Source organism: Suricata suricatta, chromosome 12, assembly GCF_006229205.1.
Source record: "Suricata suricatta isolate VVHF042 chromosome 12, meerkat_22Aug2017_6uvM2_HiC, whole genome shotgun sequence".
Taxonomy (NCBI): domain Eukaryota; kingdom Metazoa; phylum Chordata; class Mammalia; order Carnivora; family Herpestidae; genus Suricata; species Suricata suricatta.
The window spans coordinates 17576240-17603557 of NC_043711.1; the positions used below are offsets into that span (position 1 = coordinate 17576240).

General features: G+C 44.8%; 1 protein-coding gene across 3 annotated transcripts in view; it reads right to left on the reverse strand.

Annotated features, from left to right (window-relative positions):
* IP6K2 (inositol hexakisphosphate kinase 2) overlaps nucleotides 1-12714 on the reverse strand; it is a 26066-nt gene extending 13352 nt beyond the window's left edge. Inside the window, exon 1 of one of the 3 annotated variants that reach the window (XM_029916721.1) lies at nucleotides 12610-12713. The gene's annotated coding sequence lies outside the window, so the exon portion shown is untranslated. Of the gene's footprint in view, nucleotides 1-12569 lie in introns of all 3 variants that reach the window. The other 2 variants (XM_029916722.1, XM_029916723.1) reach the window with 2 other exon arrangements.
* Between the last annotated feature and the right edge of the window lie 14604 nt (nucleotides 12715-27318).

Sequence of the window (27318 nt, forward strand, 5' to 3'; positions counted from 1 at the left end):
AAATGAACTGAGAGTTGAAGGGGAAGGGGGAGGGAGGAAAAGAGGTGGTGGTGATGGTGGAGGGCACTTATGGGGAAGAGCACTGGGTGTTGTATGGAAAACAACTTGACAATAAAATATTAAAAAAAAAAAAGAATGTGTGCATGCATGTGCAAGCAGAGGGAGGGACAGAGAGAGAAAATCAACTTGGGGTTCATGCCCTGAGCTGAAATCAAGAGTTGGATGTTTAACTGATTCAACCACCTAAGCACTCCTACTCGCATGTAGACTAACCAGGTGCATGGTTATCTTTTTCAATTCTTATAAAGTCAAAGCAAAAGCATCCTTTACACACAATCAAGCAAAACAGAAGCATAAAGGCCTGTAATAAGCATTTCTTGTCAAACACCCAGAAGGAAAGAAAAATCAGCATCAAGTTGGCTCCTGTTATACTAGTTTCCTTGTTATTTCTCAAACATGCCTGGAATACACCCACCTCAGGGCTTTTGCACTTGACATTCCCTCTGCTTTGTACACTCTTCCCCTGGGTATCCCATCCCCTTGGCTCACTCTCTTACCTCCTCAGCTCTTTATGCAAATGTGACTTCTTCAATGAGGTCTTCCTTAGGTACCCCATCTGAATGTGCCATGCCTCCCTGTATACAACCCGGCTTTATTTCTCTTTAGCACTTGCCATTATGTAACATACTATATCTTTTCTTATTTGTCTTATTTTTGTTATCCCTGAACCTGACCCCACCAAAAAACAAAGGTCCATAAAATCATATTTCTGACTGCTTCATTCACTGCTGAATCTCCAGAGTCCAGAAGAACATGAGTACAGAGTAGGCACTTCACAGGATGTGCCTCAGATCACTACTGAATCATAAACACATGCCACACACAGATCAACACAAAGAAGTCAAAAGGCAACCACTGCAATTATGCAAACCCACACCACTCATACATACAGTATGTACAATTATTAAAATGAGGCATGCAACACACTTCACAAAATGTATTCTGAGCACCGTTATTAATTTTGCATTTATAATTCCCCATCTATCAAGTCTACAATACTGAGGAGTATAAATGAAGGACTCTACACCTAACGCTCATGTGGGACCTGGTGATGTGGAAACATTTCATGTAAACAAAGCTTAAGCTCTTAATGTAATGACAGTCAACCACTTGGAAAATTATCTCTTGTAGAAAATCAGGCAAGAAAAGAACGGTCACTGAAGAATAAACTTTAAAAATGTGGCCTCCCTCCCCCCAAAAAAATAAAAATGTGGCCTCAAGAAGATTAAAATTTTATCATGGTTTCAAAACAAATATACTAACTAGCCATCAGTAATTCTGTGTTGGTTCAAAGTTCACATCCCAAAGACCCAGTTATCACTACAAGATGACCATTCCCATCTTTTGCAGGCAAAGCAAAGAATGGCCATGGGTTGGTGCAGAGTCTTGCTGTAGGCCTCCTTCAGCAATACTGGTGGGTCTGCCATCCAGCTTTATTTAAATAAGTTGTCTCAGCAAGGCAATGCAGAAGGAAAATCATTCCCTGCATGACCTGGACTTCCGGGGAAGCTGGGTACCAGATGAGGCACAATCCCTGGTAACAAAATGAATATACAAAGAAGAGTTTTAGCAAAATAAAGCCTGGAAGTAAGAGGAAAGCTGTCAATATTTGCCTTGTGGGAGGCACCAAGGATAGAAGCTGACCAGACTGACCCATATGGATATAGGGCAGCAAACGACCACCAACCTCAGGAAAACTCCCACCACTGTACCACAAAGATCAGGCACCATCAAGACACCTCTTATATATACCCCACCACGATCGCACTCACTTTCACATCTAGCAATAAAAGAGTGCATGACGGACTATCAGGATATTATAAAAAGTTTATCTATTTTATGATTTTTAAACAATTTGAGAAAATGCTTATGATGTACTCTTAAGTGAAAGAAGATATAAAAATTGTATAATCTATGTTGTCTCAGCTAGGTCCAAAGAATTACAGAGGAAAAGACTGTCAAAAAGTACCAGCTATGCTGTTGAGTCATATACTAAAAATGGTTAAAATGGTAAATTTTATGTAAAGTTTATTTTACCACATACACAGAAAAACTAAAAAAGTACCAGCTACTCACAGAAGTCATGGCTGTCCCACCCACTTCCAAGGCCCTGTCGTCACTGCATGAAAAATGTATGCTGTGGGCCACCTGGGTAGCTCAGTCGGCTGAGCATCCGACTCTTTGAGAGCGAGACAGACAGACAGCACAAGTTGGAGAGGGGCAGAGAGAGGAGAGAGGGAGAATCCCAAGCAGGCTCCACACTCAGTACAGACCCGACACAGGGCTCGAACTCACAAAACTGGAAGATCATGACCTGAGCCAAAACCAAAAGTCAGAGGCTTAAGACTGAACCACCCAGGTGCTCCTAAAAATGGAAACTTAAAAAAAAAAAAAAATGAATGCCTCCAAGTCTCCCAGCTCAGGCGTGAGAAAAACTTGATACAAGTTTCCCAAATTTGACAACAATCCTAAAAATTTACATGATATAGGATGAGTTGTGAAGCTGAAAGAAACTGTTCTAAGTTGTCAATAAAAGAAAGCAGATGAGCATCAACCTAGGGGAGCAACTATGTGCCCTTTCTATAGAAACATTATACCACTGTTGTCACAAAGAGGCAGTCAAAACTCGGCCCCAAAATGTAGGGGGGAAAATACTACAGTTGTAATACTTGTCTGCTTTTTGAAATGGGTACCTTCTTCTGTTTTTTTTTCCCCAATCTAAACAAATACTCACTTTCTTACCTACTTGTTTTCATAATTATAAATTCCTGTCTAAAGATGGCAGTTATAATTATATATTTATATAAATAAATTATATATATTTATATTACATTATATAAATTTCAGACAGCACAAAACCTAGATCTGCCCTGTACCAAGTAGTAAGATCATTATTCCTTTCTCTTCAATTTTCTAAATGTCCCAAACTTCTTGAAATAGTCTCAAACTCGGGAGCATATATTATCTTTACAACAGGGAGGGAAAATATTAGAGGGGAACAAATAAAAGAATTCACTGAGACTAAAATTGGAAAACCCAGATAGTTATTTAGCTCTTGAAGGTTTTAAGCTTATCAAACACTGACCCAGCCAACACTGCATGCTCAGAGTTCCACTCCACGATGAAGACCCTGGGAGATGGACCACATGTAAACAAGTGGGGATAATAACCCCCACATACTCTGTCCCTAACGTGTATACAAGGTGTTGGAAGATCAGAGAAGGAAGTGACCAACTCCTCAAACTTCAACAACAATGTGATACAAACATGCTAGACACCAGAGCTCTCATTTATGGAGCACTTAGTCTGTTCTGTAACAAACACCCTTGCTCTTACAACAACTTCAGCCCTCTGGAGTAGACACTGCCATGATCTCCCTTATAAACAGGCATACTGAGGTGCCAGGAGGTCACCATAATAAGCAGATGTCACCACAGACACCAGGTGCCTGAGATGAAAAGAGTTACTGCTAAGAAAGGCTGGAATCCCAGTCCTAACCTTAAAGGAGCTGCAGCTTGGCTGGCGGGCTAGAAAGGTGTCTATCCGCCCTGTCTCCCCCTATCCTCCTAAAGCCATAGCAGGCATTGATTGGCTCCACCAAAGCAGCAGAGCCAGAGACAAGACAAAGAACCTCTGCATCGACTTGACACATGCCTGTGGTTCAAGACTAAGTGTTCACTTTCTCCCTCATTAGCATTTTTTCTAGTTTAAAAAAAAATTTGGGGGCGCCTGGGTGGCTCAGTCGGTTAAGTATCCGGCTTCGGCTCAGGTCAGATCTCACAGTTCGTGGGTTCGAGCCCCGCATCAGGCTCTGTGCTGACAGCTAGCTCAGAGCCTGGAGCCTGTTTCAGATTCTGTATCTCCCTCTCTCTCTGACCCTCCCCTGCTCCAGCTGTCTCTCTCTGTCTCTCAAAAATAAATAAAAAGCAATAAAAAAAATTTAAAAAAAATTTTAACGTTTATTTTTGAGAGAGAGAAAGAGAGAGAGAGCGTGAGCAAGTGGGGGGGGGGAGGGAGCACAAGCGGGAAAGGAGTAGAGAGGGAAACACAGAATCTGAAGCAGCCTCCAAGCTCTGAGCTGTCAGTGCACAGCCTGACATGGGGCTTGAACTCACAAACCCCAAGATCATGACCGGAGTCAAAGTCAGACACTCAACTGACTGAGCCATCAGAAGCCCCTTTATTCTAGTTTTAATAAATGAAAAGCTGTAAGTTGTACATGGAACTATTTCATTGAAGCCACAATAACACATCCCTCCCCCAATGCTGAGGGACAAATAAAACACCAGATTCTGTTCCAAAAATCCAGACAAGCTCTTCTGTAAGGGAAACGGCAGCCTCTCAGATGCTTCTCCTCTCTAGAACCACCAGCATGACATACTGCCCCATGTCTCTGCCTCATTAGATAAGATTTCTGGAATGAAAGACTAGAAGGCCCCAATAATGGAAGAGGATGAGAAGGAACTTTCAGCCTACCTAGAAATATGTTCATCAGAGTTACACTGCTAGAATTACAAAGTTTTAGCAACTTAAAAAGCTTTTTCTTTTTTAAGTTTACATGTTTTTGCGAGAGAGCGCGCAAGCAGGGTAGGGGCAGAAAGAGAATCCCAAGCAGGCTCTGCACTGTCAGCACAGAGCCTGATATGAGGCCGGAACTCATAAACCATGAGATCACGACTTGAACTGAAACCAAGAGTAGACACTTAACCGACTGAACCACCCAGGCACCCCTTAAAAAGCTTTTTCTAGCCAAAAGCATAGCACAGCTCCTTCAAGGAAATTGAAATTATTGATTCAAAGGTGTCACACGTCTTCTTTATCTGAGTATCACCATTTTCTTATAAATAACTAAATGTATTTCATACACACACCAAGAATTCTCAGTTCTCCTTAAAAAGAAGCCCATTACTCCTCTTTCAAGGGCAATTCTCATTTCTAGTCTCCTCCTGCTTGGTGCGGTCTATGACTCCCACCACCCTCTAAAAAACACAAACAACAGAAACATGCAGAAATGGCTGCCTCAGACTATAGCTGAAATTGCTGTGAGGGCTCAATCTCTGAGGGACTTTCCTACCTTGAGTCACAGTTCTCCCTGTGCTGACAAGTAATGGTCCATTGGCTTCAGGCAAGATTATATGTTCTCTGCATGCTGTCAATGTTTACCCCCACTCATCCCTCAGCTGGTTCTCTAACCAGAGGACACATGAGCTCATCCTCTGAAACACAGGGAGCCAAAAATGATTCAGTCTTCGTGGGCAGCCACAGAATGCAGGCAGCCCTGACCTGCCTAGGCCAGCACCCTGAGCGCTGTACTTGCTGATGGAAGGACCAACGTGTGTCCTGCACTGCACCAGGTCCTGTGTTGAGGGGGCTCAATTTCCTCCAGGTCCTTGCAAAACCTCACTTAGTCAATACTTTTCTCGAGGTCCTGAAAGTATCCGAGGCTCACAACACCAATCTGACAGCGCTTATCCCAAACCACTCAGTATAGTCAGTGTTCCTCTATGACCAGCCAGGAAAAGAATGAGATACGGGTGTGAAAAAATTCCCGACGTGGCACAGGTCACAGCACTTTGTTCTAACACAGAGCCATTTGCCAGTCACCCTCCAGAAGTCCTGAGATTTCTTTCCAAAATAAAGCATAGCAAAATATTAAAAATTTTTGAGGAAATCAAGTTCAACCACACCCACAGTTCTGAAGTAAATCATACACTGACTCCTTTGGAATCACCCAGCTTGTGAGGGCAGTGACTTCAGTCACTCAAGAGCACATTTGAGGACTGGGAGGGAAGGCCAACAGGGCACTTCCACTTTTGACATCTTACCTCTGTGTCCCTTTTCTTTGGTTCTATACAAAGACTCCAGAACTTTCAAAGTAAAAACACTCTTTTAGGGTACCTGGCTGGCTCAGTCAGTTATGCATCCGACTCTTGATTTTGGCTCATCTTACAGTTGTGGGATCAAGCCGCACATAAACTCTGTGTGCCAGGCATGAAGAGAGATTCTCTCTCTCCCTCCCTCCCCTGTACGCACATGCTCTCTCTCTAAAAAAAAAAAAAAAAAAAAAAAAACACTCGAGAGAGAGAGAGAGAGAGAGAGAGAGAGAGAGAAATGAATCATAAAATTTTTATATCTTCTTTCACTTAAGAGTACATCATAAGCATTTTCTCAAATTATTTAAACCTGAAGTTGGACGCTTAACTGACTGAGCCACCCAGGTGCCCCAACATTAAAAATTTTCTTTTTAAAAAGAGGAGAGCACCTCCAAATGTGGCTCTGAGAATGGCAAAGATGCACATAGACAAGTTGGAACAGAATTCATGAAATATGTGGGCTAAAAGTATAACTTCTAAAGGAATACATTGTTTTAGATAATAACTGTGTATGTGTACTTAAAAATAATAAATATTGTAGGGAAGCCAACTTTCCCAGTACCCTAAGTTTATATACTCTTGGGCTATATAAAAAAAACAAACAAACTTTTTTTGAGTCTGTTTGTTCTGAGAGAGAGAAAGAGAAAATCCCAAGCAGTCTCCGCACTGTCAGCGCAGAGCCCAATTTGGGGCTTGGACTCACTAACCAGGAGATCATAACTGAAACCAAGAGTTGGATGCTTAACTGACTGAGCCACCTAGGTACCCCTCAAAAAATTTTCTAAATCTCCCTGGCAAAGTGAGGCCTGCTTTACATTGGGGTATAAATGGTGCTTTACCTCCTCTCAGTGCCTGTTCTCATCTGTAAACCAGGCACGGTACAGTTTTACAGAGGGGCTCTGAGGTGTGACAAGAGTAAAACATCTAGCCTCCTGCCTGGGTCACATGCAATGCACTTTTCAAATGTGGGCTGTTCTCTACCCACTGCCCTACAGCTCCTCCAGATCCACTGACCTCCAGAGATGGAGGTCAAAGGAGGGACTTGACAGAACGAGGCGATACGGGCATACTAAGCCTGTGCTCATGGAAGGAAGGACGGTGAAGAGAGGAGGCTTCAACGCCAGGCAGAGGAATAAAGTGCCAAAAGATACCCTGTTTAGCTATTTAAAAAATAAGGATTTTTAACTGGTTATGTGTGATAAAATGATCACCATTATTAGTTTAGAGATTTTCTTCCAGGCATTTTTCTATTCTTTTTTTTTTCTTAATGTTTTTTAATTTATTTTTGAGAGACAGAGAGAGACAGTGCGAGCAGGGGAGAGTCAGAGAGAGAGGGAGACACAGAATCTGAAGCAGGCTCCAGGCTCTGAGCTAGCTGTCCGCACAGAGCCCGATGCGGGGCTTAAACCCACAAACTGTGAAATCATGACCTGAGCTGAAGCTGGACGCTTAACCGACTGAGCCACCCAGGCGTCCTCCATTTTTTTATTCTTTACATAAAAAGGATCAGGCTGTAGATGTGTTACTTTTGCTTCCCCACCCCCCAGTAAAATTGTTTTTCTCACCTTTTTAAAAGCTGTGATGAAATACACACAATATAAAATTCACCGTTAAAAAAAATTTTTTTAATGTTTATTATTTTTTAGGGAGAGACAGAAGAGGGGCAGAGAGAGAAAGGGAGACACAGAATCCAAACCAAGCTCCAGGCTGTAAGCACAGAGCTCAACACAGGGCTCAAACTCACGATTGTGAGATCATGACCTGAGCTGAAGTCAGACACTTAACCGACTAAGCCACCCAGGCGCCCCTAAAATTCACCCTCTTAAACTGTTTTGGTGGGTATGGTTCAGTAGCACTAAGTACATTCATATTTTATATAACTATCACCACCCCTCATCTCCAACATTTTTTTATCTTCCCAAATTAAAACTCTGTACCCATTAAACAACTAACTGTCCAGTCTCCCTACCGTCAAGCCCCTGGCAACTACCATTTAACTTTGCCTCTATGATTCTGACTACTCCACAGTTTCTCACACAAGTACGATCAATCAACATTTGCTGTTTTGCTATTTTTCTCCACTAAACTATACGCCTTAGCCACATATCTGCCTATACAGAATTCCTTTCAAAGGCAGCATAACATTTACACATAATCATAAAGCATTTTTAACTTCTCTACTGACACTATTTATGATAATAATTCAATGAGTGTCCTTGTAGCTGTCTTTGCACTCTTGTGGAAGTATTTCTGTGGGAAAATTCCTAGAAGTAGAATTGCTCGGACAGAGCATAGAGGTTGCACCCAGTTTCACTCTGCCCTGTAATGTCTATGAGCCACCAAGATTGTAGAAAATTAAGCTAGCAGAGAGAAAAGGGAAAACATGGCTTCACAGAGGCCCTGCACATCACTACTGCAATAACGTGGATAGAGGGACAGTGGCAGCAAAAACCAGCATCTATTGGGGTCATCTGTCTGCATTCTTACTTAAGGAGTAAACAAAATATAATTCTTATACACATTGGAAGCACATGTGAAATGTGTCCAACTCTTGATTTTGGCTCAGGTCACAATCTCACAGTTTGTAGGACTGAGCCCAATGTTGGGCTCTCTGCAGACTGTGTAGAGCCTGCTTGGTATTTTCTTGCCCTCTTCTCCACTGGCCCACTTTCTCTCAAAATAAATAAATAAACAAACATTAAGTAAAAAAGGAGCACATGTGAAAAAGGAGGTCTGGGAGGAGAAAAAATAAGCTTTTTAAGAAAAATTATGTGTGCTTAGAAAGCTCTCAAGCTAGTCTGTTACCTTTTACACCATAGATGTGTTTCAGGTAACTCTGTGGGCTCGTTATCTGAAGATGTCAAAACCAAAGGGAAAGAGGAAAAGGCAACACTGCCTTCACAGCCTTGAGCCTGAGGGTCTGCTAGAAGGAGATGATAGCAGGAGTACCCCTAGTAGAGCTGCAAACTCTGCAGCCTCTAGGAGGACATCAGGGTCAAGACCAAGCTGATCTCTCCAGCCTGGGCTTCCCTCTAGGGTCTCTCCTCTGTCATCCCCAGGGCTGCCTTCTCCAGACACCTGTCCCACCTGGAATGACCTCCCCCACATTCAGTGGCACTCAGCAGGGCACAGATTCTCCTGCCTTCTCCAACGAACCAAGGGAGTCTGGTGGCCAGCCCACACAGGGGAATTAAAGAAGGAAGGGGGTGGGGAGAGTAGAGAACAGGATTTGGTAGATGGCTAAACCCTTTAGGGGGTTACTGACCCCTTCAAGAATGAGATGTGTAGCATCTCCTAAAAAATGAACACCCTCACTGGTCTACATACAGTCTAGGATGCGAGCAACCATAGACTCTATCTTTAGAACTCCAGATACAGGGAATCAAATTAGAGGGATGAGTCAAATATTGAGCCTTCCAACGTCAGAACAAGGATGTTTCAACTCATGAAGTCAGAAACAGCTCAGAAGATACTGAGTTGAGCTGCAGACACTTAAACAGAAGGGGATGGTCAAACACTCCAGAAATGTTCAGCAGATAGTTGGGAGCAATGGATTTGAAGCCTGAGTGAAACTGATTTGAAAACCGAGTTGGGAATAACCTACAAAGGGAAGACAGACGGCACTCAAAGAGTAATGTGCAAAGAAAGAACAGCACTGGGTCAGGGCCCCCACTGGTGAGAACTGCCTGAGAGCAGTGTGAGAGAAGGTCTGTAAAGAGATAAAGAGGCAGAACATCTACAGGCTCCTGGAAGCCATGGGTTAAGAATCTCCTCTTAGTTTCACTTGGAAAATCTAGGGCCCATACCCTTTGGACCACATGACACAGAAAGAGGAGGAGGGACTTGTACTGTGTGGCCCTTGAGGTCCACCATGGTTCACGGTTTGAGGCTCAGTTCTGAATAAGCCTTGGTAAAGCCTTCACAACTTCTTCACTGAAAAGATCTACAGGAGCAACCCCTTCAAACCAAGCTACCACAGTCAAAAAGTCTCAAGCACAGGGTGTCATCAGCAAAAGCCAGCATATGGGAAATCCTAAAGGAAAAATAAAACAATTACAAGGAGGGGGCGCCTGGGTGGCTCAGTCAGTTGAGTATCTGACTTCTGCTCAGGTCATGGTCTCATGGTTCCTGAACTCAAGCCCCGCATCGGGCTCTGTGCTGACAGCTCAGAGCCTGGAGCCTACTTCTGATTCTGTACTCCATCTCTCTCTGCCCCTCCCCTACACACACTGTCTCTCTTAAAAATAAATAAACATTTAAAAAAATTTTTAAAAACAAAACAACTATAAGGAAAACAGAATGAGCATATATAAAGTTAAGAAACAAAAGAGACATTTCAATCAAATGCAAGGTGCATATCTTATTTGGATCCTGTTATGAACAAATCAACTGTAAAAAAAAATTATGGGAAAATCAGGGACATTTGACCACAACCAGATATTTGGGTGAAAAAAAATGTACTGTCAATGGGTTTTAGGCAGAATAACGGCATTGTAGACAGCATAGGTAGCTCCTTGTCTCTTAGTGATACACAATGAAATACTTATGGATAAAATACATTCTAGGGGTATGCCACCGAAAAAAATTCAGCTTTTTTTTTTAAGTGGGGGAGGTGACAGGCAGAGTGACATGGAACAAGATGGACTAGGAGTTGGTTAACTGCAGAAGCCAGTGATGAATGACAGACCCAAACCAACTGTTCATCAGCTTAGGAGACCGTCTTTTCCTTCAAACTCGGATGTGGACTATACATTTAATTTTGTGGAAAAAGGACCTTTTCTTGCTACCAGAATATATTGCAAAATACTAATACTACTTGCTACTTTTATTACTTGGTATTGAAGTAGGCAAAAAATACAATTTATTTCAAAAACAAAAACATGCTTTAAAACGTAATCACACAAGAGATCTGCTTACCTTTCACTGTACAAAAAGGTGTTCCATTTGCTAGGGCGATTATCTCACTAGGGACAGTAACTTCACTTAAAGGGAAAATTCTTCCCCAGAGCATCTTCTTTATGAGCCAAACAATGGAAAATTTTCACCTCAGCAAGCTGGCCTCAGGGAGGCTCAGGCTCATCCCTGCTGCCTAGATACCAGTGACATCTCGGTGCCTACTGAAGGCTCTGGCACCCCCTCTGCAAGGGAGACTGGCTAAGGTTCATCAGTCCAGGGTCGCTCCTTCCTCCCACATTCCACTGCCCAAGAGACACCGGCATAGTATACAGTTGTACTGGTCTGTCACTTGCGAAATGGAGAAGAAGTTCTATTACAGCTGCTAAACTGGTTTTTACAATTCTATCAACTCTAGTGCTGGCTCTCAGGCATTTGATTTCTAACAACTCCTGTGAATTCTAAAGTCACAAAGCAAATAAACCAATTGGAGTAAACAGTTAACAGTTTAACTGACAAAGAAAAAGTCACTAAGCCATTCAACTGGCATTTTACGTCAAAGATGATAAAGTATTCATTTTGCTCGGTTTCTAATTCTGATAGTGGCTAAAGTTAAAACAAGACCACCACCACCCTGAAATTCCTCTCTACATACTTAACAGCAGGTTACAGGATGCAATTAAATGAACTCCACAGCAGCAACCTATGTAAATAAGCATCTGAGGTCACTTAAATGTAACCTTACTAAAAATGCAGATACTTTAAACACTAGGATTCATCAAAATTACTGTAATCCTGGTGCCTTTTTAAAAAAATCATAAAGTTGGTGAACTGGAACATTTTTGTTAGCCACTTTTGAAAAGTTTCAGTACTTTTCTTCAAACTATTCTTTTATTCTTGGGTTATGTACAAATACCAAAACGCTGCATTCCAAGCAGTAACTAGTTCTATTTCTCTGCTATGTACGAGCACTGGGTTTTACTGTTTTTCCCCATTTTGTTTTCACAATGTTTGGCCTCATCGGTCTGCTAGCGCAGCTTTCTTAATACGCGAAACCGAGGAAAAAGGATACAAACCCTTAGGATGCGAGAGACAAAAGCGGTCTCGCAGCAAATGTGAAAGAAATGAAAGCTCCACCCACGGCGACGCTTATCGCTATTAAAGAAGGCGTCCTCTGATCCATTCTAGGACGGTTTTGGATAAGGTGTGCAGATTCCCCCATCGCACATCAGCTGACAGGCCCAACTGGCATTCAACACTCAAAATGGCTGCACATCTGCCGACCCCAGGTAAACGGCATCTGAGGCGGTGGGCTGACTCCTCCACCCACAGACTCAAGGAGACCGACCCCCCCCCCCCATAACCCGGGACACCATGGACGCCGCTGTCCTGGGAAGCAATGACCCAGGAGATCGTTCCCCCACAAACGTCTGAAGAAACCTCAATGACGGAGGGAGATGCTGCACCGCCAAAATACCTGGGAGACCCTCTCAATGACCAGAGAAGACCCTGTTCCTCAAAATCAGGGGAGACAGTCTCTCCCCCTACCCCACCCCCGCCCAGTAACCTCAAGAAATGTTGCCTCTCTCAAATGACCGGGGATATCCAGCCCCACAAAGACCCTGAGAGATACCCCCGCCCCCAGGATCGCGGGAGAGCCCCTCCCCAAATAACCCGGGGACACCCCTAGTGACCAGAGACTTCGCTCCCGAACGGCCCGGTGACATCCTCCACCAAACCTACCGGCGTGGCAGAGCCTTAGACTGGACAAAGCGGGCGTTACCTGCGGCCTCAGCCCGTCCAGCGGTGCTTCCGTCCTATTGTTTCGCTCCCATCAAGATGGCGGCGACCGCGCCGAGCCCCGCCCACCGCGCCTCGCTCCCAGCGCCCCTCGCTATTGGCTCGCACCGGGAGCCCGACTCGCGGACTGGGCAGCCCGAAAAGCGCTGTTGCTAGGGCGCCGGGATCCGAGGCAGCGGCTTCCGGGAGGGGCGGGGAGATGGGCGGGCCCAGGGAGGGGGTTGGAGCCTTGCCCACCTTCAAGGGGGCGGTCAGATGAGTGGTTGGGTGAACAAATGGGTTTGGGGCTTGTGGGGTGTCAGGGATGCCTGGGTGAACGGGTGGCTCAACCAACTGTCCCATTTTTCCAGAGTCCGAGGGTTTCCCGGGATGTGGACTTTTCAAGACTAACATTGAGGCAGTCTGCAGCTAACTGGGAAGTTCTTCACCCTAGCAGATGGCGAGACAGAGGACTGGATGTGGATAGATGGAAAGATGGACAAAAGAATGACTGTAGACGGTAAGCAAAGGAAAGTTATATACACAGGTAGATAGATGACTGGATGTAGAGGGGTGGACAGAGGAATGTAGAGTCCTCTGGGGACCGGTAGATGACCCAGTGCCCAACATAGGCTCTGCCAACCTCCGCGCTGCATGTCTTGTCTGAAGCTCATTTGTCCTGGGTCCTATGAATTGGCCAGGAGAGCTCCCACCTGAGTGTATGTCAGGGAAATTTGAGGGGGGAGGGAGGTGCTACTGAGAATGGGCAGAACCTCCTACCTGATCTCCACTTTTTGTAAAGGAGGCCAACATTGCAGCCCTATGCTGTATGTGCACTGGGGGTTTGCAGAGGTGTGGATTCATGCATATGCTTATTTATCCAACAGGTGTGTATGGAGCACCTACAGTCTGTGCTGGAAATATAGCATTGAACAAAAACAGGTTAAAAGGGGGGAGGGCTGCCTTTATAGCAGTGAGCAAGAAAGACTTCCTGTGACCATCTGATCTACCACCTGATCTCTCCTCTCTTGAAAGGACCTTACCTATGAGTTTCAGGACTCCATGCCTTTGTGGTTTCCTCTCATCTTACTGGTTCCTCCTCTTTGCCTCCCCTCTCTGTCTACATTATTTCTGTCATAATCTTATCCAGGTTCATGGCTCCGTGTCCATCACTCCTAAAGGTGTATGTCCAGTCCAGACCCTTCCTGAGTGCCAGACTCAATGCCCAGCTGCCGACTCTGCATCTGCACTGACTTCCACTTGGCATCTCAAACTCAACTTGTGCCACCCTAGCTCTGGCTCATCCCCCAAACACACTCTACCTCATCTCCCCCAGCTCAAAGTAATGGCTGCTTAGTCCTTTCTATTGCTCAGACCAAATGCCTAATAGTACCTCTTAACTACTTTCTTTCTACTTACATTCAAGAAGTCCTATTCCTTCCATTGCATCGTCTACCAAGAATGAGAGCACTTCTTGCCAGGTCCATGGCTTCCACCCAGCCCAAGCCTCCACCATCTCTCTCTAGAGCAACGTCATAGCCACCTTCCAGAGTCCTACTGCTGCGCTTGCCACCTGCAGTCCATTCTCCACACATCAGCCTGTGAATACATAAGTCAGAATCCCTCATGCCCTACTTAGAGCCCTGCAGTAGCACCTGCCCAAAGAAAAGTCAGAGCTGTCAGGGGCCTTATGATGCCCTACTACCTCTCTGGCTGCATCTCCCCTGTTCTTCTCCAGCCCTGCTGCTCAACAGCCCGATTTCTCACACATCACACCCTATGCACTCTCCTGGCTCAGGAACTGGGCTCCAGCAGTTCCCATACCTGGAATGCACTTTTTGCAGATTTCCACAGGGCTGTATCCGAATGTCCTCAAAGTCCCTCATTTCAGACTGCAATGTGCACCTTTTCACCGGCACATGGACTCACCTTTATCCCTTTATGCTGCTCTACTCTTTTCCATGGCAGTTACCTTTTTTGTGGAGGCATTTGTTATCTTTATAGGAAGTGTGGCTTCCTCCTCTAGAACAAGAGCCCTAAGAATCTCTCTATTTTAGCCATGGATATATCCTGAGCACCTCAAATACCAAGGAAGCTCCAGAAATACCCGTAGGCTGACTGAACAAGAAGAATGCCATGTGGTATGAAATGATAAGGGCTATGGGAAAAAATTGAAATGGGGCAGCAGAAGGGAGGTTGGGGCAGGGTGAGAGCACCCCATATCAAGGCTAGCCCTGTCTGGGTCAGGCCCAAATGCCCCCACATTCAGCAGGATTGCTAGGAAGCCCAACCTAGCTTTTGCTCTTGTTCCCTGCCCATAGTCACAGAATAAAAAATAAAAAAGCCCAACAGGCACCGGTCATCCAAGCCCTCAAAGGTAAGCACTGTGTCACCTTTCTCTGATGACCCACTCTCCCTTTCCAATGCTCCTATGCGTGAGGTTGAGGCTGGACAGGGCAGAGTCTCTCTGGGGCAGCCCCAGCATTAATTCACTCTTATATTTCTTCCATAAGTGCTTACCAAGGGCTGACCTGGGCTAGACACTAGGTACATGAAAAGAAGGGACACAGCAAGATTTTGAATGATTTATAGAGTCCTTGCCCCCCACTGAGGAGTGTAGGGAAGTAAAGGATGGATATAACAGTAAAAACGACCACCACCACCACAACGAACGAAAACCCAGCTTAATTATGAGCAGTGTGAATAATGATGAAAAGGAACGAAACTGATGTCCAGAGTATGGTGTTTCTGTCCAATACAGCAGGAAAAGTATATCTGAGAAGGAGACATCTGAGCTAAGATGAACCTAGAGGCATGGCTGAGCATAAGGAGAAAGCCATTCCTGAAAGAAAGCATAACAAGTGCAAAGACCCCAAGGAAAGAACAAGTTTGGCATGCTCGAGGAATATGAAGAAAGTGCTTGGGTCTAATGGAAAAAACGCTCAAATTTCAATGGAAAGCTCAAAGGCATGAAGGAAGAGACAAGAGATTTGGAAGCCGAATCCAACATCCTGTTGTACAAACAAGAGTTCTAGAAGGAGAAAAAGGGATGGCTGAAATAGAGGCACAAACCAAATAAATTATAGAAGAAAAGTTTTCTGACTTGAAGAAAAAGATGTGACTGAAGATGGGAGGAAATGGCCTTATTCTCAGGCAGTATGGAAAGGAAAGACTCTAGTAGATTGTTAAACTCCAAGGAGAAAGAGAACGTTGTGCAAGCTCACAGACAGATAGATCAAGTTACACTAAGGAGGAATGGCCAACTGGCCTTAAACTCTCCCACATAAGAGGTAAATTATCCTGAAGGGTCAGCCCTCATGCCTGGAGGGAGAAGGTAGCCATTAATGGAATGGAAAAAAGTAGTAGAATTTCCCAATTACCAAGGGAGAAAATGAAATGAATGACATCTTGAGAGAGAAAAGAGGAAAGTAGTAGATAGTTGGTAGTTTCATATAGTTCAACTGAATAGAAAGATAAAATCATAAAGTAGAAAATAATAAACATAAAGGAATTATGGAATGAGCAAACATTTTTGTCAAACTAAATAAGGGTACCCTGATTCCCCCATTAAAGACCTAGAGACTGGTTTAGAAAGACAAAAAAACAACAGCATACTGTTTATTATAACGATACTTGAAGCCAAAAGAAAAGGCTGAAAATAAAGGAGTTGACAGAGAGAAAGATAAGGCCAGCACAAACTAACAGCAGGAGTAGCCGCAATATACCAGAGAAGGTAGAATTTAAGGATTTAAGTTGATAGGCATTGAGGAGAATAAAGAGGGCCATCATTTAACACAGGCACAATTCATGAAAGAGATATAAAATGTAAAATAATCATAAGCCAATATACACCATATACTAAAACCATTTAAAAATGTTTTTGAAGTTTTTAAATTTTTTTTAATGTTTTATTTATTTTTGAGACAGAGACAGAGCATGAGCGGGCAGGGGCAGAGAGAGAGGGAGACACAGAATCTGAAGCATGCTCCAGGCGCTGAGCTAGCTGTCAGCACAGAGCCCGACGTGGGGCTCGAACCCACAAACGTGAGATCTGACCTGAGCCGAAGTCAGACACTCAACCGACTGAGCCACCCAGGCGCCCCTGTTTTTGAAGTTTTTAAAACTTATTTTGAGAGAGAGAGAGAGAGAGCACAAGTGGGGAAGGGGCAGAGAGAGAGAGAGAGAGAGAGAGAGAGAGAGAGAGAGAGGGCACGCAAGCAAGTGAGCTAGAGAGATAATCGCAAACAGGGTCTGTACCACCAGTGCAGAGCCTGATGCCAGGCTCCATTTCACCAACTGCAAGATCATGACCCAAGCCAAAGTGATACACTTAACCTACTGAGCCACCCAGGTGCCCTAAAACCATTTTATTTAAATCAGGAATTAGGGTTGATATCAACACTATTATCATTACACAGTGCTTTAGTGTTCTGGCAAATGTAGTAAGACAAGAAAATAAAATGTTATAAATATTGAAAAGAGAGATTACACTGTTTTTAGTTAATGTCAGTTAATGTCATGATTGGAAATCTAGGAAATCCAAAGGACTTTCTTGAAAACTACTACAATTAATGAGAAAATGTTAAGGTGATAAATACAAGAAAAATGTGTCAAAAATTTCCTACAAATAAGCCCCTAGAAATCCATAAAAAATGAGAAATATATTCAATTAACAATAACAGAGCTCTAAAATATCTAGGAATCATTTATTATGAAAAGTATAGGAATTGTACTAGATGGGAAATGTCTTATAGAAAATTGTACTAGGAGTCTTAGATGTCAGGGAATGGGGTCAGGATTCATCCATCACTTGAAACTGGACACTTGCCACTCTAGAAAATTTTTGGAATTTTTTACCTTTTTTTTTTTTTCTTATTTTGATGTTTATTTTTGAGAGAGAGAGAGGCAGAGCATAAGCAGGAGAAGGGCAGAGAGAGAGAGACACAGAATCTGAACCAGGTTCCAGGCTCTGAGCTGTCAGCAAAGAGCCCAACACAGGGCTTGAAATCACAAACCAGGAAATCATGACCTGAGCTGAAGTTGGATGCTTACCTGACTGAGCCACCCTGGTTGCCCCTGAACAAAATGTGGATTTATTAGCAAAGATAAAGGAGAAAACGGCTTTGGGAGGCAACCAACAGAACCTCACAACAGGAGAAAATGGTCAAGTTCATCAGAAGGCAAGGAATACAAATGAAAATTAAAAATGTAACAATGGCAAAACTATGGAGAGAGTAAAAAGATGAGTGGTTGCTAGGCATTTGAGGGAGGGGGAGAGATGAACAGGCGGAGCACAGAGGATTTTTTCGGGCAGTGAAACTGTTCTATATAATACTATAATGGTGGGTCCGTGTCCTTATACATTTGTCAAAACCCATAGGATGTACAACAAAAATAATGAACTCTATGTAAACTCTGGACTTCAGTTGAAATGGGTCAATATTGGCTCATCGATGGTAACAAACATATCTCACTGATACAGGATGCTGATGTGAGCAAGGCTGTGTCGGGGCAAGGAGGGGCTGTATGGGAACTCTCTGTGCTTTCTGCTCAATTTTGCTGTGAACCTAAAACCACTCCTTTAAGAAAAGGCTATTAAATTTTTAAATTTTTTATTATTTATTTATTTATTTATTTTGAGAGAGAGCCAACACAAGCGGTGGAGGGGCAGAGAGAAGAAGAGACAGAATCCCAAGCAGGCAGCTTCATATTCTGTATCTCTCTCTCTCTCTCTGCCCCTCCCCTGCTCACGCTGTCTCTCTCTCCCTCAAAAATAAATAAAACATTAAAAACAAACAAACAAAAGAATCCCAAGCAGGCTCTGCACCATCAGCGCAGAACCCAATGTCGAACTCAAGAACATCAGGATCATGACCTGAGTGGAGATCAGGAACCGGTTGTGCCTCCCAGGTGCCCCAAGGCTACTAATTTTTTTTAAGTTTATTAATTTTTTAATTAATTAATTAATTATTTTTTTAATGTTTTATTTATTTTTGATACAGAGAGAGACAGAGCGTGAGAGGGGGAGGGGCAGAGAGAAGGAGACACAGAACCGGAAGCAGGCTCCAGGCTCTGAGCTAGCTGTCAGCACAGAGCCTGATGCGGGGCTCGAACTCATGAACGTGAGATCTGACCTGAGCCGGAATCAGAGGCTTAACTGAGCCACCCAGGCGCCCCGAAAGTTTATTTATTTTGAGAGAGGGAGAGCACACACACACACACACACACACACACACACACACACACGTGAGAGCTGGGGGAGGGGCAGAGAGAGAGAGGGAGAGAAAGAATCCCAAGCAGGCTCTGTGCTGTCAGCACATAGCCCCATGTGGGGCTTGATCTCATGAATCATGACCTGAGTCAAAATCAAGAGTTGGATGTTTAACCGACAGCCACCCAGGCACCCTGGCTATTATTTTTTTTTAAGAAGAGAAACAAGATAAGTTATTTTATATTTAGTAAGCTAGCAAAAGTTAAAAAAAGTTGCACCAACTCTTGCTTTCTAGGATGTAAGGAAAAGGATTTGTGCAAACATTATTGACAAAGACTGGTTACAACCTTTTTGGAAAGCAATTTTGCAAACACCAGTAAAATAAAAATGCAAACGCTTTCGAACTCTATAGTCCCAAACTTTGGATTCTCACATATAGAAATAAAAGCACTGAGACATGAGCTATGTGGTCAGGGATATTTATTGCTACATCATGTGTAGTGGGAAAAAAAATTGCAAAGTTGGCCCATCCACAGGCCATGGTTAGAAATATTTTGGTGCCACCACACTGTTCTGGCTACTATGCTTTGTAACAAGTTACCCAGATTTAGTCGCTTAAAACAGTAACATGTATTTTGCTCACAAATCTGCCATTTGAGCAAGATTCAGCAGAAACTGTTCTCTGCTACATCGGTTTGGGCAGCTTGAAAGCTGGGGCTGAAGCCATCCAAGGTTCCTCACTTGCAGTGCGGTGTTTGATGCTGGCTCTCAGCTGAGGCTTGAGCTGAGGCCTGAAACACCCACCTGTGGCCTCCGTGTGCCCTGGGCTTTTTCACAATGTGGTGGCTAGATTCCAAGGATGATTGTCCCCAGAGAGAAGAAGCCGGGGCGGGGGCGGGGGGGAAGCTGTATCGCCTTTCTAACCTAGACTCAGAAGTCACTGGCTTTTCTGCCTCATTCTATTCATTAGAAGCAAAATTACTAAGTCTGGGATGTATATTCAAGAAGAGGGAAATTAGACTCCACCTTTTGTTGGAGAAGTGCCAAAAAGCCCGGGGACAGATTTTTGTTTTTAATTTTTTAAATATTTTTTATTTTTGAGAGAGAGAGAGAGAGAGAGAGCACAAGTGGGGTAGGGCCAGAGAGAGAGGGAGACAATGAATCTAAAGCAGGCTTCAGGCTCTGAGCTGTCAGCACAGAGCTCAAACCCATGCACGGTGAGATTATGACCTGAGCGGAAGTCAGAGGCTGACTGAGCCACCCAGGAGCCCCTGTTGTTTTTGAGAGAAAGAGAGGCACGAGAAGGGGAGAGGGACAGAGGGAGAGAGAGAAAGGATCTTAAGCAGTCTCCATGCTCAGTGTGGAGCCCCACATAGGGCTGATCCCATAACTCCTGTGATCATGACCTGAGCCAAAATCAAGAGATGGATGCTCAATCAACTGAGCCACCCTGGTGCCACTTGGACACAGGTTTTATGTCATCATCAAAAATAAGGAATTGAGAGGCACCTGGGTGGTTCAGTCAGTTAGGCGTCCGACTTTTACTCAGGTCATGATCTCACGGTCTGTGAGTTCGAGCCCCGCATCAGGCTCTGTGCTGACAGCTTGAAGCCTGGAGCCTGCTTTGGATTCTGTGCCTCCCTCTTTCTCTGTCCCTTTCCCTCTCATGCTCTGTATCTCTCTGTCTCTAAATAAATAAACATTAAAAATTAAAAAAAAATAAGAAATTGAAATAACACTTGAATTGGAGAGCCTGCAACAAGATGAGATGAGTGAGAAAAGATGCAGAAAAGTGTGTACAAAATGGTCTAATGTACACAACAAAAGCAAATCACTCTATCAATGTAAGCTGACCCTTGTACAACACAGGTTTATACGTGACTTATTTGCATATTCTTCCACAAATACAGTACATTACTGCAGATGTATTTTCTCTTCCTTATGATTTTCTTTCCTCTGGCTTTATTATAAGAATGCAGCGGGGCACCTGGGTGGCTCAGTTGGTTGAGCGTCTGACTTCGGCTCAGGTCATAGTCTCACGGTTTATGGGTTCGAGCCCTGCATCAGCCTCTGTGCTGACCACTAGCTTGGAGCCTGGAGCCTGCTTTGGATTCTGTGTCTCTTTCTCTCTCTGCCCCTCCCCTGTTCACGCTGTCTCTCAAAAATAAATAAATGTAAAAAAAAATTTTTTTAAAAGAATGCAGTACATAGTATATATACAAAATGTGTCAATCAACTGTTTATGTTATTGGTTAGGCTTCCAGTCAACAGTAGGCTATTAAATTTAAAATTTTGTTTTAATGTTTATTATTTTAAAAAATTTTAATGTTTATTATTTTTGAGAAGACAGAGAAAGATAGAGAGCAAGCAGGGGAAGAGCAGACAGAGAGGGAGACACAGAATGGGAAGCAGGCTCCAAGCTGTGAGCTGTCAGCACAGAGGCTGACGCAGGGCTCGAACCCACGAACTGTGAGATCATGACCTGAGCTGAAGTTGGCTGCTTAACCAACTGAGCCACCCAGGTGGCCCTTTAATGCTTATTTTTGAGAGAGAGACAGAACACGAGTAGGGAAGGAGCAAAGAGAGGGAGACACAGATTCTGAAGCAGGCTCCAGGCTCTGAGCTGTCAGTACAGAGTAGGTTATTAAATTTTTGAGAAGTCAAAAGTTAAATATGAGTTTTTTATGACTGTGCAGAGGATTGGTGCCCCCTAACTCCCGTGTTGTTTAAGGGATCAAGTACATATATAACTATATATAACTATTTAGTTATATATATATAACTATATATAACTATATATATATATATATATATATATATATATATATAGTTTTCCAGAGAGTAATGGCAATACAAGGAAGGGGGAGGGGTAAACAAAAGAGGAAAAGATAAAGACTGTGCTAAGCCCAGCAGTTAGGATGGGTTCCCGCTTATGCATTTAATTATAGTTGTTTATATCATCATATGAAGAAAGTGGCTATTAATTTGTTGTTGTTTTCTAAGTAAGCTCTACGCCCAACGTGGCGCTTGAACCCCCCCACCTGGAGATCAAAAGTCACATGCCCCACTGACTGAGCCAGCCAGGTGCCCCAAGAAAGTGTTTTTTTAGAGAGGCACGTTTAGGTGGTTAACGATCATGAAAATCAAGGTAGTGACCACCTTCCGGTAGAAGCCAAGACAGAGCAGGGAGGAACGACTGAAGAGCTAGGGGCACTGCAGGGCCGGGAGTGTCCTTCACTGGGGCTGTTTTGTGTTTGGCCTGTGAGAAATCATTGAGCAGAATGTCTTTGTTTTATGCACCTTTCTGTATTTGTTATATTCCACACTTTGAAAAAAATTAGAAAACAAAAAAAAGGCAAAGCAAAGCAAACCTCGCAGAAGGTTCCCAGTGGGTGGAGAGTGAAGAGCCCAGGGGAAGGATCCCAGCCCAGACCACTGGACACTCAGCTCAGCTCAGCACAGGGTCCCAGATGGAGTTATAAGCCTGGGGTTGAGCAGCATGGAGGTAACACCCAAAGCCACACTGCTTCTGACAATGTTGCAGGGTCCCAAGGTGAGGTGTGGAGTGGAGCCTTGGGACATTCAACTTTTAACCGTCATCTGGGTTAAAGCTGGCAACAGAGGTGAGAAGGAAACCCAGGAGAACCGGATGTTCCTGAGAAGGTGGTCGGTTCTTGAAGCACGAGGGAGGAGACCACTGTGGTGACTTCAGCTGAGGCTCTGGGGAGCCGGCATGCGCTTTGGCTCTGCTCTTGTAAATCTCTGGGGACTGCAGTGCTGAGCTGCGGCCAGAACAGGAGGTGAGGAGGTTTGTAGGGAAGTCTCAAGAATTTTGCCATGAAAAGGGAACAGTGTGGCAGGAGCTAGAGGGCACATGGGGAGCGGAGGAGGAGCCTGGGGCTTCTGACCCATCATTTCTGTTTTCTTTAAAGATGAGTTGAGGGGCGCCTGGGTGGCTCAGTTGGTTAAGCATCCGGCTTTGGCTCAGGTCATGATCTCACAGTTCGTGGTTTCGAGCCCCTCATCAGATTCTGTGCTGACAGCTAGCTCAGAGCCTGGAGCCTGCTTCAGATTCTGTGTCTCCCTCTCTCTCTGACCCTCCCCTGTTCATGCTGTCTCTCTCTCAAAAAAAAAAAAAAAAACCCAATTAAAAAAAAGATGAGTTGAGGGCATTGCTGAGGGAGGTAGGGACACAAAAGCTTAGTGGATGAGCCAAGGGCCAGGCAGTGAATATTGCAAGGGGCCTGGAAATGAAGCGTGGTGGGGGTAGCTGAGCAGAGCCCTTGTCTCTGGGATGCAAGTGGCTGGGCCCCGGCAGGGATCGGCGGGGGTGAAAGAGATTGTCCAAAAGTGAAGGAGTGAGAGTTGGACCCGGGGATGGAAGCAGCTTTTCTATGCTAGAGATCCCAGTTGGGGACCATTTTGCTCTTCCCACGCAGCCCTGGCCTGGGACTGAGGAAGGGAGGGCTCCTCTCTGCTAGGGCCAAGGCCAGGGCCAGCACCAGGGAAAGGGTCGGGAGGGAGTGTGTGGATAGGACTGGTCCGGGGTCAGTTATCTATCAGAAACCCTTCCCTGCCTGTTCCTTAAATCAAACTGGCCATTCTCCATCAACCCCACCCCCTGGGCCCAGGGCTCCCAAGGCCCCCAGCATCCGAGGGTTATAAGGGCAGCTCTGAGTCCAGTCCGGAACATGATGTTCCCACCAGGGCAGGGGCAGGACTCAGGTCCCCCACAACCCCACCTCCTCCCCTGAATCCACAGCCCTGGGAAGAACGCCAGTTGGGGAGAGGCTGGCTGCAAATCATTCCTGATTTTGTTGTTATTATGGAACAAAAGGCAGGAAAATTACCAAGAAAAGGCTCCCACAGGGCCAAGATGGAGGCGGCTCCTAGCACATTGTCCTGGACACACACCCTGTCCCCACTGTGCCCAGGCTGCGAAGAGCCACGAAGGACACTGGAAATTCCCATTGTGCTGGAAGCCTGCCTGGTCTCCACGAGCCCTACTCTCGCACTCTTAATGTACCTTTGCCTTCACTTTGTAAACCTGGCCCATGACCAGTTCCCAGGTGCAAGGCTAGCCCTCCTGGAATATGAAACTAGCTTTATCCACTTTTCAGGTATGAGAATAATTCACATAGGTTTTCATTTGTGAAGCCAGTTCTCTGTCAAGGAGTGGGCCTACTTTTCGGCTGTGAGCCAGAGATGCCCGGCCTAAAGTGGGCACAAGGGAGAGGCTGTACCATCCACTGAACCCCAGGCCCCTACTGTGGTTGGGCATAGGCCCAGCCCAGGGCAGGTGAGGGACCCGACTGGAATTCAACTTGGTCAAGGTGTGTGGGCAAAGCCAAGGGCAGCGGTGTGGATGCCCTCCCAAAAGCCTGCTTCCTTCCTTATAGAGGAGAAAGCCAAGGTGCTGGAGGGTCTCCAACTCCTCCTCATCTGACCAGCCTCAGCCTGAAGCTGCCAGTCCAGGGGAGCCATCTTGAGTTCTGAGGAAGGAGCAGTGCCCTGAAGTTAGGGGCCTGGGGGTCACATGCTTTCTGTCCCCCAGCTCTGTTCTGGTTAGGAGAGCACTCTGGCTTCCAGAGCTGGAAGCTTCAACAGCCCCTTGTCTGGGGTCATATGAGCCTATATGCAGCCTCATTTTACATCCTGGGCATGTGGCTGTGGGGCAGCTCTGGGACCGGACACTAGGAGTCTAATGTGACTCATGTGCTATTCCAACTTGCCTAGAATTGATGCACAACTGCCCCAAAAGCCTCTGCCCTGACCGTCCTGCAGAGCCAAGCTTTGGCATCAGGTCCCCCACTCCTCTAGCTGCCGAGGCTGGGCTCATGGCAGGCATGGGAGAGAGTGTGCTGCAGATGTCCCCTCAAGGCAAGGCCCTTCATTTTCAGAATGAAAAAGTCCAGGCTAGCTATGCTTGGATGTTATGCTGGAAAGTGCTGTTTTGCTTATCTGGTGCATCTAGACTTAAGCTTTTCCTTTTTACCAGTTTGCCAGAAAAAAACCAACTGCAAATCCCTGCTTCCTCATCCTGGTGGGGTAGAGGACCTGGCCAGAAAGGTGATTGCTGGATCCTGGGTTCCTGCAGAGTACACAGTGACTTCTGACCCTTGGCTCAGTGCAATTCTGCAGAGGGAGGAAGTGGTGAACGGAAGGCCAAGAAGGCCATGGAGATTGGCTGGTACTATTTCGACTGCCTTCCCCAACAGCTGACTGGCAAATGCCCATCCTTCTGTCTACCAGGATAGTGGTGTCAGGTCCTGCTGGCTTTCCTAGTGTCTGGGGACACTCCAGCCTAGGCAGCCTCCTGCCCTCTAGTCTACAAATGGGCTGGGCACTATTTGACTTTATGTATTTAAAGACAAGCCACATTTGATAGAAGAGATAGAAGTGCTCACAGGAGCAAGGATTCTGGTAGGGAAGAACTCAAAGAGGAAGGGGTAGAAATGTCACACGGAAGAGACAAACTTTCAGAAAAGTTTGGTTTTTTTTAGCACGTGACATTACAAAATGCAACCTAGACCCAAAAGGGATCTCTGGCCAAGTTTCATCATGATGTTTAAGATGACTAGGATGACGGTGACAATTTCTGAGGAGTCTCTACCTGGAGGGAATCTCCTTCAAATTTCAAGTCTAGTCTTGCTCCTTTTACAGGGCCCCAGATGCTTGTGTAACCAGGATGGTGTGATGTGGGCTATGAGGGACAGAGCATGCTTGGCAGTCACTTTACAAAGAGGCAATGGCAGCCCTGAAGGAGAAGAACAGCATGACCAAGGGAAGCAATAAGGCACTTGGGAAGACGATCATCCTTGAATAGGAGACCCGGGCTGCTGCCTGTGTGTCTGGAAACACGGAGGATAAGCTCCATCATCAGTGGAAGAAAGGTCCAGCATGCCCTGGTAAATCTCACTATCATTATTCTTGCTAGCTAATTCCTGGGGTTCAAACACAGTGTCAGGAATGTCCACTACAAGTCATCAAAATTTGTCCAATGAATGAATAAACTGAGTTCAGACCTAACTTCTGACATTCTAATTCAGAACTTGGATAATACTCATTTAAATTCACAAGTGATTGTTCAGTATGCTCCTGGTCAACACCCTGCATTTTATCTGCACATCCTGCAAATAATCAGGTAACAGATTCTGTGCCATTATCTGTAATGGGGCATTTGTCTGTAGAGCAGACAGGTAAAGGAAGCAAAATTTATACTTAACATAATGCCTTATGAGGCAATCAAAGATTCCTTAATCATAATAAAGGTAAACTGTTTTAATTCTGTTCTTATAAAATGGATGCACTAAGACCACTGAGGATATATTCAGGTACCTTTGATGGGGCAAATTTAGAGCTTCATGTTAGAACATACAAGAAAAGATTAAGTCCTCGAGTGACGTGTACTCTGAGACTGTGTACAATATGATCTTAACATTGTCCCAACGGTTATTGTTTATAGCAATACCACCTCTAAAACCACAAAAGCCAAACCATATTTAATTTTAAAGGCTGTTTTGGCGTTGAGAGAGTTCAACTACTAGTTCCTTGAGCCCCAGGGGGGGATTTTGTATGCTCACCCACTACCTGATGCTTGTGTACCGCCAGGTCAAGGCAAGCTCAAACTGGAACATGACTTTATCATAGAATAGCTTCCTTTGGTCACTTGGTTATTAAAGAATCATTGCTAATTCTTGTCACAGCCATGTTACAGAGAAGGAAATGGTAGAAGTAACACTGTCAGACAGAAGTTTTCTGCTAAGCTTCCTTGGTGAGTTTACCTTCTCTGGCAAGGGATATACTGGATGCCCTTCTATACCATCTTCAATAACTCAAATCCCATGCTGTGATAGTTAATTTTATGTGTCAACTTGACTGGGCCATGAGGTACCCAGATATTTGGTCAACCATTGTTCTGGGAGTTTCTGTAAGGGTGTTTTGAGATGAAATTAAATCAGTAGATTGAGTAAAGCACATTGCCCTCCCCAATGTGGGTGGGCCTCATCAAATCAGTTGAAGGCCCAAATAGAACACAAGGACTGACACTCAAGTAAGAGAATTTTCCTGCCTGACTGCTTTCAGACTGGGGCACCAGCTCTCCCTGGGTTTCAAGCCTGCCAGCCTCTGGAAAGGAACTCCACTATCAGCTCTCATGGTTCTCAACCCTTCAGATTCAGACTGGAATTTAATCGTCAGCTCTCTTTGGTCTCTAGTTTGCCAGCTCATCATGCAGATCATGAGACCTGCCTGCCTCCATAATTGCAGGAGCCAATTCCTTATAATCATCTCTTTACTACACACACACACACACACACACACACACACACACACAAACACACACTTCTTGATTCTGACTGGAGAACCCTAATACACATGCCCAGGCCCCCTCTCTAATTTTCAAGAGCTCGCACCCCAGTCCCAGTGATGTATCTGCCAGATGGGCACTATTATGGCCTGGAACCCTAAAATGAGAAGACAACACAGGGCTGCACCAGAAAG